This window comes from Brachycentrus maculatus, unplaced genomic scaffold (genome assembly GCF_059751285.1).
Source record: "Brachycentrus maculatus isolate JH-2025_06_01 unplaced genomic scaffold, ASM5975128v1 h1tg000018l, whole genome shotgun sequence".
Taxonomy (NCBI): Eukaryota; Metazoa; Arthropoda; class Insecta; order Trichoptera; family Brachycentridae; genus Brachycentrus; species Brachycentrus maculatus.
In genome coordinates this window covers 739,093-752,107 of record NW_028280772.1, presented here as the reverse complement: position 1 = coordinate 752,107, position 13,015 = coordinate 739,093, and the positions used below count along the sequence as shown (strand labels likewise).

The 13,015-nt window shown below is 34.5% G+C and overlaps 1 protein-coding gene across 2 annotated transcripts in view; it reads left to right on the top strand.

The window, feature by feature from the left end:
* Nucleotides 1-13,015, top strand: part of MESK2 (misexpression suppressor of KSR 2) — a 177,740-nt gene that overhangs the window by 82,090 nt on the left and 82,635 nt on the right. The gene's annotated exons all lie outside the window — the stretch shown is intronic.

Genomic DNA, 13,015 nt, shown 5'->3' with positions numbered 1-13,015 from the left:
ATAACTTTACACACGCGTTATATTCACCAATTCTACCCATAATTCATAACCACACCACTCAAATTCTAAAAACTTCTAGACATATTGATTAAACTCGTGTTTGAATTCACTATAATTTCAGTACCTCACATAAAAATAAAAGAGTTTCTATTCGTATTTTCTTTATAGAAAGAAGTTATAAGAGTTTATATTTGTATTTAAACCACTGAGTTTGTGTTTTTCCATTTTTAATTAAAATGTAACTTTGATTTAAAATCACTAATAAATATTGCTTACTCCTTTCAACAACGTCATACTTATATCAAAAACCTTGATTTTTCAGGAGATCGTTTTTAAAGTTTAAAAATATAATAAAATGTACTTAAAATAAATATCAAGCCACTTATTGAAGTTTTTACTGTGCAACAGATCGTTTTAGGTAAAACCTGAAGGTTTTACCTAAAAGGTTTTACCTTAAACAATATATTTTCTTCAAAATGCAAAAACAACACTTTCTGCCCTGTAGCGGGTAAATATTAAGTCAAAAATATGCTGATTTTGCTGGGATAAAGTACATTTATTGGGTATTCTGAAAACAGGCACAACTGAAAATTGTCTATTTTTGAGATATGACTTTGTTGAAGGGAGTGAGCGATATGTATAGTGATTTTAAAACAAAGTTACATTTTAATTATGAAAGAGTTTATGCTTAGTAAAAATCTTTTATCCCACCGTAGCTGTATCTATTAGATAAACCCCCCCTCAAATGTTGAACGTTTTTAACATAATACATTAATTAGAATTGCAAACAGACTTGGCTCTCAAGAAGATCGTTGTAATGTGCATATTTGGCTCTTGGCTAATAAGTTTGCCGACCGCTGGTCTACGCAGCCGGGATACTAGAATGTACACATGAGCGTTACACCGATGAATCGTAGTTATTATGGAGAGGTACACACGTCCTAAGTTGACCACACAAATTAAGCCAAATTGGAATCGTGATAAACGAAACTCGAGATCGGTGTCGTCGTGAAGGTCGAGGCGCCCGCAACGAGCCCTAAGTAATTATCAATAGATATATTTGAATTTAAATATTAGATGTTTTATTTATTTGTTCGGAAATTGTACAATTTTACATTTCAAAATATTTTATTCAAAAAGTTACATTAACAGTAATGAACATTATATTACATTAACAAAAATAGTTACATTAACAGTAATGAACATTATATTACATTGAAAAAATAGTTACATTAACAGTAATGAACATTATATTACATTAACAAAAATAGTTACATTAACAGTAATGAACATTATATTACATTAACAAAAATAGTTACATTAACAGTAATGAACATTATATTACATAACAAAAATAGTTACATTAACAGTAATGAACATTATATTACATAAAAAAAAATAGTTACATTAACAGTAATGAACATTATATTACATAACAAAAATAGTTACATTAACAGTAATGAACATTATATTACATAAAAAAAAATAGTTACATTAACAGTAATGAACATTATATTACATTAACAAAAATAGTTACATTAACAGTAATGAACATTATATTACATTAACAAAAATAGTTACATTAACAGTAATGAACATTATATTACATTTACAAAAATAGTTACATTAACAGTAATGAACATTATATTACATTAACAAAAATAGTTACATTAACAATAATGAATCCTATTGAACAATTCCACGCTTATGTTATGAAAACTTATTTACACATTTCTTTATCAAAGCACGACCAAGTATGCCAAATATTTGAAAGTGGTCAGGTTAGGAGTCGAAACAATCGGCGGGTATGTATGAGGAGATGCATGAACGTGGAAGAGGCGAAGAATGTTTGCAAGGTTAGAGAGTGTAGTCAAAAGTCAAATACATGACATTTTCTTCCTCACACACATACTCCCACTCTTCACTTTTTTGTTTTTTTTTATCTCTTAATGTTTTAATAGTAATTATAACATAAATGTGGAATTGTTTAATTGGCTTTATTATATTTATAGAAACTATTTTTGTTAATGTAACTATTTTTTTATAAATATTTATTTTTTAATGTAAAGCTGTACAATTCCCGAACAAATCATAATAATAATAATTCGATCGCGGCACACCTGTATCCGGCTCACGGCACACCACTGTGCCACGGCACTCCGATTGCGAAGCACTGCTTTAAACGATCACTAGGTTGGTGGATCTCCACCCTGAATTTACTGGTAAAATGTAATTATTACACTTAATAAATAATAATAAAACCCTTATCCGCACCCAAATGGTGCATAGGGCACTGCGTCATATACCGCAGTGTTATCTTGATCGTACATGGTACACATGAAGGAAGGGTGATTAGGCCTCCGCTTTAGGTACCAGTCCAGGGTAATATTGAATAAATATTACAGTGAAAAAATCACTTATATTTATTTGAACCCCTCTGGGAATCGAACCCGGGACCTACAGAACGGTAGCCGAGCGTGCTGACCATTACACTACGGAAGCAGACAATATTACACTTAAATGGGTGAAACTCTAAATTGTCCATCCAACATTTATTAGGAAGAAAACAAAAAAAAAAATATTTGACATCTTATCAAAGATAAAGAAGAATATGGTTCTGGGCATTTACTGACTGGACTGACGACCGTCATAGGTTGGTTTAAGTGATCACTTTACACACGTGTAACATTCACCAATTCTATCCATTATTGACAACCGCACTACTCAAATTCTTGGAAGTTCTATATATATATATATATATATATATATATATATATATATATATATATATATATATATATATATATATATATATATATAAATGAACCAATTTTGAAACATTATTCTTGAATCACTAGAACATCACTAGGGACATCTATTGGTGAGATGAAAAGAAGCTTTTTATTGAGCAGAAACTCTTATATTATCAATTCTTCATCTTTGATGAGATGTAAAAAAATTAATATGAAGATAACTCCTGTAGTTGGAGATAATCTAGATTTTTTGAACAAGTATTTGGACACACTCAAAACAAACACATTTCGCGCGTATATGCGCGGTACATTATGGAGCAAGAGACCCTTTCCACATTCCTTCCATACACAATGCGGAATCGTTCGTTTTTGGGTCGTAACCATGGTGCCCCTACACAGGTCAGGCCTCCGTCGAACGCCACGTATTGAAATGAATGGAAGCAAACGGCGAGTGAAATTGATTCTTCGACCCGGACCTTCATTACTACAATCCCTTGACCCTTAGGTCTGCGGGTTCCCGGGGTTCTGGTTCTTCTCTCAATTCTACTTTATTTATTTATTTCAAAACATATCACATACATAAGTATTTTATATCAAAAATTGATATATCAAAAATCATCAATTTTTAGTTGTGCAAGTTTTCGGAATGCCCAGAAAATGCACTATATCCCAGCAAAAGCGGCATACTTTAAACTTAATATTTACCCGCTATAGGGCAGAAAGTGTTGTTTTTGCATTTTGAAGATTTTTTTTTTTTAATATACTTAATATTTTACAAATGGAGAAAAAACATTTAGGTTTTACCTAAAAAGATCTGTTGCACAGTTAAAAGTAGCTTGATATTTATATTTAATATATATTAAACCATATCCGCTCCCTAGGTGGAGCATGTGGAGTCCACAAACTGTCTCCAGGCTTTTCTGTCGGCTGCCAGCTCCCTTGCATCCTCCCAAATCAGATCCGCGTCTTGAAGTTCTGACGAGAACTGCCGACGAATTGTCAGCAGTGGTCGACCTGGGCGGCGCGAACCTGATGCCTTGTAAAATAGGCAAGCTTGATTAAGGCTCTCAGGAGGCATGCGGAGTACATGGCCGAGCCAACTGAATCGCCTTTTCTTGACGACAGTTGTGACCAAGATTTGCTGCGTCTTACGCCTTCATTCCTCACAAAGTCAAACCACCGCACGCCTAAAATTCTCCGCAAACACCTATTCTCAAAGCTCAGTACACGGCTGCTCTGGGCCCTTGTAAGGTGCCATGTTTCACAGCCGTATAAGAGAACAGGAGCAATGCAGGCATTGTATAGGCGGCATTTGGTCTTCACCGAGTATAAATCCGATCTCCAGACAGCCTTCATACTGTTAAATGCGGACCCTGCGAGTCCTAATCGCACTTCCAATTCCTTTTGAAGGCTGCCATTTTGCCACATAATCAATATATACATATAATATTCCCGATGAGTAATTTCTATTTCTCATTTTGGGACATGGGATTAAGGTTAACAAGACTGGAACACAAATAATAAAGTAACATTTTTTTTTAAATTAACGAAACTAATACTAATACATGGCAAAATATAAAAACAATAAACAGGTATAATAACTAGGCACAAGAAGCATATTTAAAAAAAAATAAAAGAGAAAAACATAAGGTAAGAAGCATATTTAAAATAAACAAATGAGAAAATATAACAAGTGAGAAAATATAACAAGTGAGAAAATATAAAAAACATAAGGTAAAAACAAAATAAGAAAATATGACTAAACACTAGATATATATCTTTCCATAAAGTACCTTCATTACGAGCACCGCTCCGTTAAGTTTTCTAGGGATGGAAAGATTGATAATGACATAGAAAGGAGAGTGAATGCTGGGAACATAGTGAATGGTACACTAAAATCAGTTTTAGCAAACAAAAGCTAAACTGGCAGTACACAACTGAGTCCCGGTTCCAACGCTTATGTATGGAAGCGAAGCATGGAGTTGGCAAAAGAAGGATGAAAGCAGGCTGAATGCGGTCGATATGCGATCTCTCAGAAGAATGTGCGGCAAAACGATGATTGATAGATGTTCGAGTGATGAAATGAAGAAAGAATGCAAGGCAGTGATAAGCATTATCGATAAAATTAAGAAAGGTGTGAGGAAATGTGGAACGTATTAGTGAGGACAGGACGGTTAAACAAATTTATAAGGCCAATGTTGTTGGAAAAAGAAGCAGAGGAAGACCGAGGAAAACTTGGGCACAGTCAAGTATGTCAAATACTAGAAAGCGGCAGGGTCAAGAGTCGTAATAATCGTCGAGTATGTATGAGATGCATAAACGTGGAAGAGGCGAAGAATGTTTGCAAAGACAGAGTGGTGTGGTGTTCGATTCTCTCTGCCTACCCCTGCGGGGAAGCGGCGTGATGGTTAGTTATGTAGTTAGTTAGTCTGTTCCGTTGTAATATTTTACGTATATCCAACGAGCGATTATTCCGCCTGCAAAATTAATACTAACTAACTAACTAAAATTAATACACCGTACAAATATTTATCGATATCGATATTTATCGATTTATCGGTACAAAATTTATTTATTTTATGGCGTTCTTATTCAATTAAATTCATCCCCGGCGCATTTCACGCGCTAAGCGCGTATCACTGAAAAGTGAAACCAATGAGTCTGACTTAAAAGTATCTTTGCGTAATTAATATGCCGTTATGTCAGTGTGTATTAAATAAAAAAATACAAAAAAATATGTTTTGAATATTGAAAGCATTAACTTTGTGGATCATATTGATATATTATTTCGAGAAATAAAAATACTTTGTGTTTTGATCCACTCACATTTTAATTAACCAACTAGTTTCGGTAACAACCTGTTATCCTCTTCAGGATTGAATTTATAAATAAATTATCATAAATTAAACCCTGAAGAGGGCAACAGGTTGTTGCCGAAACCAGTTGGTTAATAAAAATGTGAGTGGATCAAAACACAAACTATTTTTATTTCTCGAAATAATATACAAAAAAAATAGTTTTATTTCTAGTATGAATATATAATATGCGAGGATAAACTCTGTTTTAGCCTGATCGACGTTTCATGTTTATACTCGATTGCTATAAATCGAGTATAAACATGAGCTAAGCGTGAATGCAACACACAAAGAAAACAGTATCCAGAGAAACAAATTCGTATTTTCGATATATATTAAGCGTTTTGAAAATTGTTATTTAGTCAGCTTTGATTGTTCGCGATGTATTGAACGCGGTGAGCTTGTCAATGAACTTTAATTTGGCAGTACCTTCAATACAAACATATGTATTTATTTAACGTCGCTCCATTGCATTAAGGCTATTTTACTTTTAACAGTCATTCCTCGATAAATGGATTTGTTTAGTAAATTATAATATAATAGTTTACAGTTATTTAAAACGTTGGATGTGGCGTACCCGCCAGGCGCGAACAGCACTCATTTCCCCCAGTGCGTATCACGCGCTAGGCGCGTGTGACTGAAAAGTGATACCAATGAGTCAAATGACTTAAAAATATATTTGCATATCTTAAAATATGCCCTTAAAGTCTTGCCACAATATTTTATGTCAGCGTATATTTAATGGTTGGTTTGCTTCTTTCTTGGCCAGTCCCCACCCGTCTCTAACCTCCGCTAGCCTCTTCAACCACACCCAGTCATCTTAAACGATTCTCAATACTACCGATAGTGCTTATCTCAGAATATCTAAGACGAAAATTGTAAAAAGGTCAATGTCTGGATTTGCATTTGAAAAATATCAGGAACGGTGATACGGCCGTTTTGCAAGGGGAGCCGATTTTCCCTAACTTCTTGCTGCCCGCATATTTTTTCGGCATGGGCAGTGTTTATAATATATGTAAGTATGTACATATATGAGAAGTGCATTGTTCCGACTCCGATATATACGAAGTACAAGGTGACACAAAAGTGATATTTTGGTCGTATTTTTTTATGTATGAAAAATTTTAGTTCTGTATTTGGATTTGATATTTTTTTTCATTAAGTCGAGAAAATGATATTGGACAAGCGGTCGCCGCCAGAATTGATGACAATAAGAATCCAACTTATATCATTTTCCAACACTCTTGTCCACTTTCAGTACTCTGACACATTCATTACTTCTGAATAAAGGTCCAAAATTAATATTAAGTATTAGTCTAGTTACAATCTGTGTGGGTGATTGGTTTGCTACTTTCATGGTCAGTCTCCACCTGTCTCTATACTCTGCGCGTCTCTTCAACTCGGCGCACCTGCTACAGCGCGTGTCGGAGATATTTTGGTCCACGTAGTTTAAGCGGGATCGTCCTCTGTAGATTGTGCCTTCGCACATGCCCTCCGTAATCGGGTGACTTATATTATAGCATATCCATTTGGTTTTACATTATTCAGTAGGCATTTAGACTCCCCAACCCTGCTTGATACCTCGTCAATCTTGAATCATTTATAGAGCGCCATTTTCATAAAATACTACCTCAAGGGCGCTTATGCAGATATGGATTATGATATCAAAATGATAATGATACATACAAAAATATTAACGGAAAACGTGTAAAGTGATCACTTATACCAAATCAAGTTATAAGCTAAAATTATAAAAATGAAAATGATATTTTCAGGCATTTCTCTCGTATGTAATTATAATCCAGGATTCGGACCTCACATACTAATAAAAGAGTTTCTGCTCAGTAAATAGCTTCTTTTCATCTCATCAATGATGTCTCTAGTAAAGTTGTAGTGACTAAAAAAAAAGTTTCGTAATTGGTTCGTATATATATAGAACTTTCAAGATGTTGAGTAGTGTGGTTGTCAATAATGTGTAGAATTGGTGAATGTTACACGTGTGTAAAGTGAACACTTAAACCAGCCTATGACAGTCGTAAGCCCCATAAACGCCCAGATTTCCATATTGTTTTTCATCTTTGATGAGATGTCAAAAAATTATATAAAAATTCGTCTACGTTGATTTATCAATATTTTTCTTATCAATTGGAATCGTAATTTTACTATCTACATGGATTTAATTACACTCTATACGGTGATCAAAACAGACCGTATGAAACATTCGAGTAATTAATTGAATTTCTAAGCCAGCCACCCAAAATTTTGACAAAGGGAGTAATGTCACTTAAACCAGCCTATGACGGTCGTCGGCCCCGTATGTGCCCAGACTTCCATATTCTTCTTCATTTTTAATGAGATGTCAAAAAATAAAGAAAAACGTCGGCAATCGGCTTAGTCTGAAGGGGGGCAACTGGAGCGCCTTCTTCTCGGTCTTCTTGGGCTGGAGTACGGCCAAGATGTTGGGCTAGACGTTGTTCGCTAGATATTCCTACAAATGAATCCTTGATTTGCGCCCTTAGCGCTACATCTCAAACGCCTCCAGCCCACTCCGTTCTATAGGTCGTTTGTTTATTGGATTTTTAAAATTGGACAACACGTCCTTATATTTCAGCCTTGTATTCCACGTTTCAAAAGAATTTTCAGTTCAAACTGCCTGGAGCTATTGTTGATGCTGCTCATTGTTCGCGATTACCTTGTAGCAAAGTTTCCTACCTTGTCGAGTTATAGGCTATTCCTTGTTTAACTATAACTGTTTGCGAAATACAAGACGTGCCCTTTGTATAAATTCCTACTTAGTCGTTATTAACTCGCCGGTTCTCCGATCGCGAAGTCCTCCCGTTTTTCTCTTCAAAAGTGAAACAACCATGAACCCGTTCAAATCGACTCCAACAAGGTTTGCTCTTTCTTTAAATTTAAAATCAAACATTTTGCGCATATCCAAATCATCATTAAAAAATCTGGGTTTCTCCACTTAAAAGTTATTTTTACATTTTTACGCACTTAAAATATTGTGAAACTGCTTTGTATTTTAACCCGGCGTCATGTAAGTATTGAAAAAATATTCAAATTATTTGTTGTTTAAATTTAAATTATTGAATATTAAAATTTGATGTTTTAATTTAAATTATTTAAGGAAATTACCGCAAGGTTAGTGTAAAATTAATATTTTTTTTAGGTTTTTGCACTAATGTGAAGACACCCAGATTTGTGAACAAGTATTTGGACACGCTCAAAATGCTGCGAATAAAATAACTGTCTAATTATAACCTGCATACAAAATTGAAAAACATGTTTTGGGCGTTTCCCCTGTATGTAAAATCATCCGGTTACAAGCTTGCATGCATCCACATAAAAGGGTCTGTTCTAAATAAATAGATTTCCCAATCCAACCATAGTTGGCTCTAGTGAACTCACATGTACGGGGTAGTGAGATTAATTTTATATATTTAGAGTTCCAACATTTTTAGCAGTGTGGTTGTCAATCATGTGTAGAATGGTGAATCGTGTGTAAAGTGATCACTTATCCAGCCTATCTCTAAATGTGTTGGTCGGAATTCGTATTGGGAACAAAAACCTGACAAATAAACGAATTGAGATATTTATGTATTTCCAAATGTCATAAAATGTAATGTATAAATGATGTAAGAAAAGTGTCATAATGTAAAAATAGTTTTACGCATATGTGGAGGTCCTAGCCAAAACGTTACATTTCCATTATAAACGATTTTAAGTAATCAGGAATTCTTGCTTGTAAAATTGTTACACTTTGTTTTAACTTAGTAATTAGTTTAATTTAATGATTTCATATTGGTTTAACATAGGATTGGTTACATTTTGTCGCAACTTGAATTAAGTTAAGAATAAGAGAACGTCGCCGTGGACTAACAAGTAATTATTTTTCGGAATTCGCAAATCATATCATGGAAACTAACCACTCATTTGACTCTCATACACTTAAATTATTACACTGTGTTACAAATAAAGGCCAAGTCATGAATAATTTAGAAAATTTAGAAATACATAAAAATTAAAATTCAGATAAAACATTAATCAATAATATAATGTTTCAAAATACGTCACCATTATTATCAATGTTTCCTTTTACGAAAAATCTTGTTCCTTAACACCCCTCCCTCCCCTATATTTTTAACCTATACCATTTATATACACTTGAATTAATATTTCAATAGAATACAATAAACAGAATAGAATGATTACATTTAAAGGATTTTCTGTGTGCAATATTGGAAATGTAACTTTTTGTTGAGGACCTCCACATATTTCTGTTCCCGTTCCAGAAACTACCGCAGGCATACACATACCTCATCGGCGCTTATACGTAATATGGATGTATACAGTGCATTGCACTGTATTATAACTAACTAAATAACAACCACGCCGCTTCCCCGCAGGGGTAGGCAGAGAGAATAGAACGCCACATTACTTTGTCACATGTCTTTGCAAACATTCTTCGCCTCATCTCCTGAAACATACCCGCCGATTATTTCGACTCCTAACCTGACAGCTTTCAAGTATTTGGCATATCTGATCGTGCCTGCCAAGTTTTTTTTTCGGTCTTCCTCTGCTCCTTTTTCCAACTACATTCGCTTCATAATTTGTTTTCCCGTTCTTTCTTCACTCATTTGTTCCACATGTCAAACCATCTCAACACAACTTACTTAATTTTATCGCAAATGCTTTTCTCTGCTTTGCATTCCTTCCTTATTTCACATTTCGAACATCTATCATACATCGTTTACCGTACATACTTCTGAAAGATCGCATTTCAACTGCATTTAGACTACTTTCATCCTTCTTTTGCCAATTTTTAGGTTTTTATTTGCTGTAACTGATTTCAGTGCACCATTCACTCTGTCCCCTACATGCACTCTCCTTTCTATTGTATATTTTTAGCATACACATAATAAATCTTATAAGTTTCATCGCAATCGGTTGAATAGTAAAGGAGATTTCGGCGGGTATGTACGAGGAGATGCATGAACGAGGAAGAGGCGAAGAATGTTTGCAAATATAGAATGGTGTGGCGTTCTATTATCTCTGCCCGCCTCTGCGGAGAAGCGGTGTGATAACTAATTAGTTAGGTAGTTAATAAAAACCCTTATCCGCACCCCAATGGTGCATAGGGCACTGCGTCATATAAACGCAGTGTTATCTTGATCGTTTACACATGAAGGAAAGGTGATCAGCCCTCCGCTTCAGGTACCAGTCCAGGGTAATATTGAATAAATATGACAGTGAAAAAATCACTTATATTTATTTTACCCCCCTTGGGAATCGAACCCGGGACCTCCAGAACGGTAGCCGAGCGTGCTCACCATTACACTACGGAGGCGGACATTACACCATTACACTACGGAGGCGGAAGTTAGGTAGTTAGTTACTTATAATGTAGATACCCCTTTGGGGCTTAGTACTACAGTACTGGAAAATTACCTGCACTAAGTGTCTAACTTTTTACTGGAAAGAAGATTAGCGTAAAATTCGTAAATAAGGTCGAGCTAGCACTATTTTCGAACCATAAATTAGTGCCGTAATCAAAAGATATGATGTTAGAGTTACGCGTCTGTTAGCGAGAATGGTTTCCTTATACCGTGCTCCTGTTTATGCTCCCGGAGCAATTAATGTAAGTGCGGATACGGCAAATGTGTCGCGACGTTTTAAAACCAGCCACGTCCGCATTTTGTGATTTATTCTTCAATATTTTTCATTTGCAAAATCAATCCATGGTAGTTTGGCATTGTAGCTATTTTCGTTAACTGTTGTTCATCAATTTCGATTGAAAAAAATCATATGTTTAATATTTATATTTTTAAATTTTCAACTTATTAATATTTAAAGCATTTACTGTGTAGTTAGTCATTTTTACAATTTTTTTACTAAAAATTTACATAAAATCTCAGTGAGTGGTTATTTACTAATATTATTAACATTTTTGTAAAAAAATCAAAATGTATTTATATTTTTGATAATTGCTTACTGAGTTTTCCCATGTCGATGTCATATTTTAGAACAAATTTATTTTGTAAGTTATAAAATGGGAAATCACAAAGTATGTGCTTTAAAAATAGATTTCGATTCAATTGACGCATTGATATTCACATTTTGTAATTTAAAGTATTGTTAACTTTGTGGTATGGTAATATAACACTCTCCTTATAATTTATCGATTAATGATAAGGAGAGTGTTTCATTCATATTCACGCTCTCCGATATGCTCCCGATTTGTGTTTTTCAGTTTATTGAGGCGTTAGGATGTGGTTGCTTTTGAAATGTAAGAACATTTGATGTCACTCGTTTGCTTTACAAGAACGAACTGGAGCTGAAAGGAGGGTGTCATCACCTAAGGCTACGTTCACACGCAGCAGTATTCTGTTTTGACTTATTCGGTTTGAACGGAACCTATCTATCCGCTACTTGGTTTAGTCGTTATAAATCGGTTTCCAAGACAACTGCTTACTAGATTATCTGCGCAAATGGCGGATTTGCATATTGACAAATGGCGACCTGTGACATCGATGAGAATAGCAACATTTTCATCAGTTTGCGTGCAGTACTTTATTTATCATACATGTACGTAATTTTCCATGTGTGCAGATATCGTTTGAGCGTTCACCTATGCTCGCACGATTGTATAATCAATTATACACTAACCACAAGCATCAATAAAATCTCGCGTGTAGCACCGTACACGTGATAGAAGTGAAATTTCTCAAAAATAAAGAATAAAACAGATTTAGCGCGAGAGACAGAGAGAGAGAGCATCTCAAATGAAATATAATAAAAAATGTGAAAAAATATTATTGTTATTCAATATTTACACTGTCATTGATTGGTGCTCAAATTGGTAATACGGACATGAAGACCCAGTATTTATTCATCCAGCGACCACCGGAAAGGTCACACGTCTCTTCACGCCCGATTTTATTAAAGAATATATATTGGATATTGTTTTTAAGAATATTTATTTTTAACTCCGTACAATTACTTTTTTTTCAAAACCATTTTATTTACAACATTTTGAATGTGTCCAAATAATTGTTCACACAATCTGAATTCTCTCCAATTACAGGAGTTATTTTCATATTATTTTTTGACATCTCATCAAATATGAAGAAGAATATGGAATATGGACCGTCGTCAGCCCCGTAAATGCCCAGACTGCCGTATTCTTCTTCATGTTTGATGAGATGTCAAAATATAATATGATTTTTTATTATTTATCAGAGGCTTTCTTTATATGTATGTATGTAAGATTCTTGCCGAATTATTAAAAAAAAATTAATTAACCATCACGCCGCTTCCTCGCAGGGGTAGGCAGAGAGAATAGAGCGCCACACCACTCTGTCCTTGCAAATATTCTTCGCTTCTTCCACGTTCATGCATCTC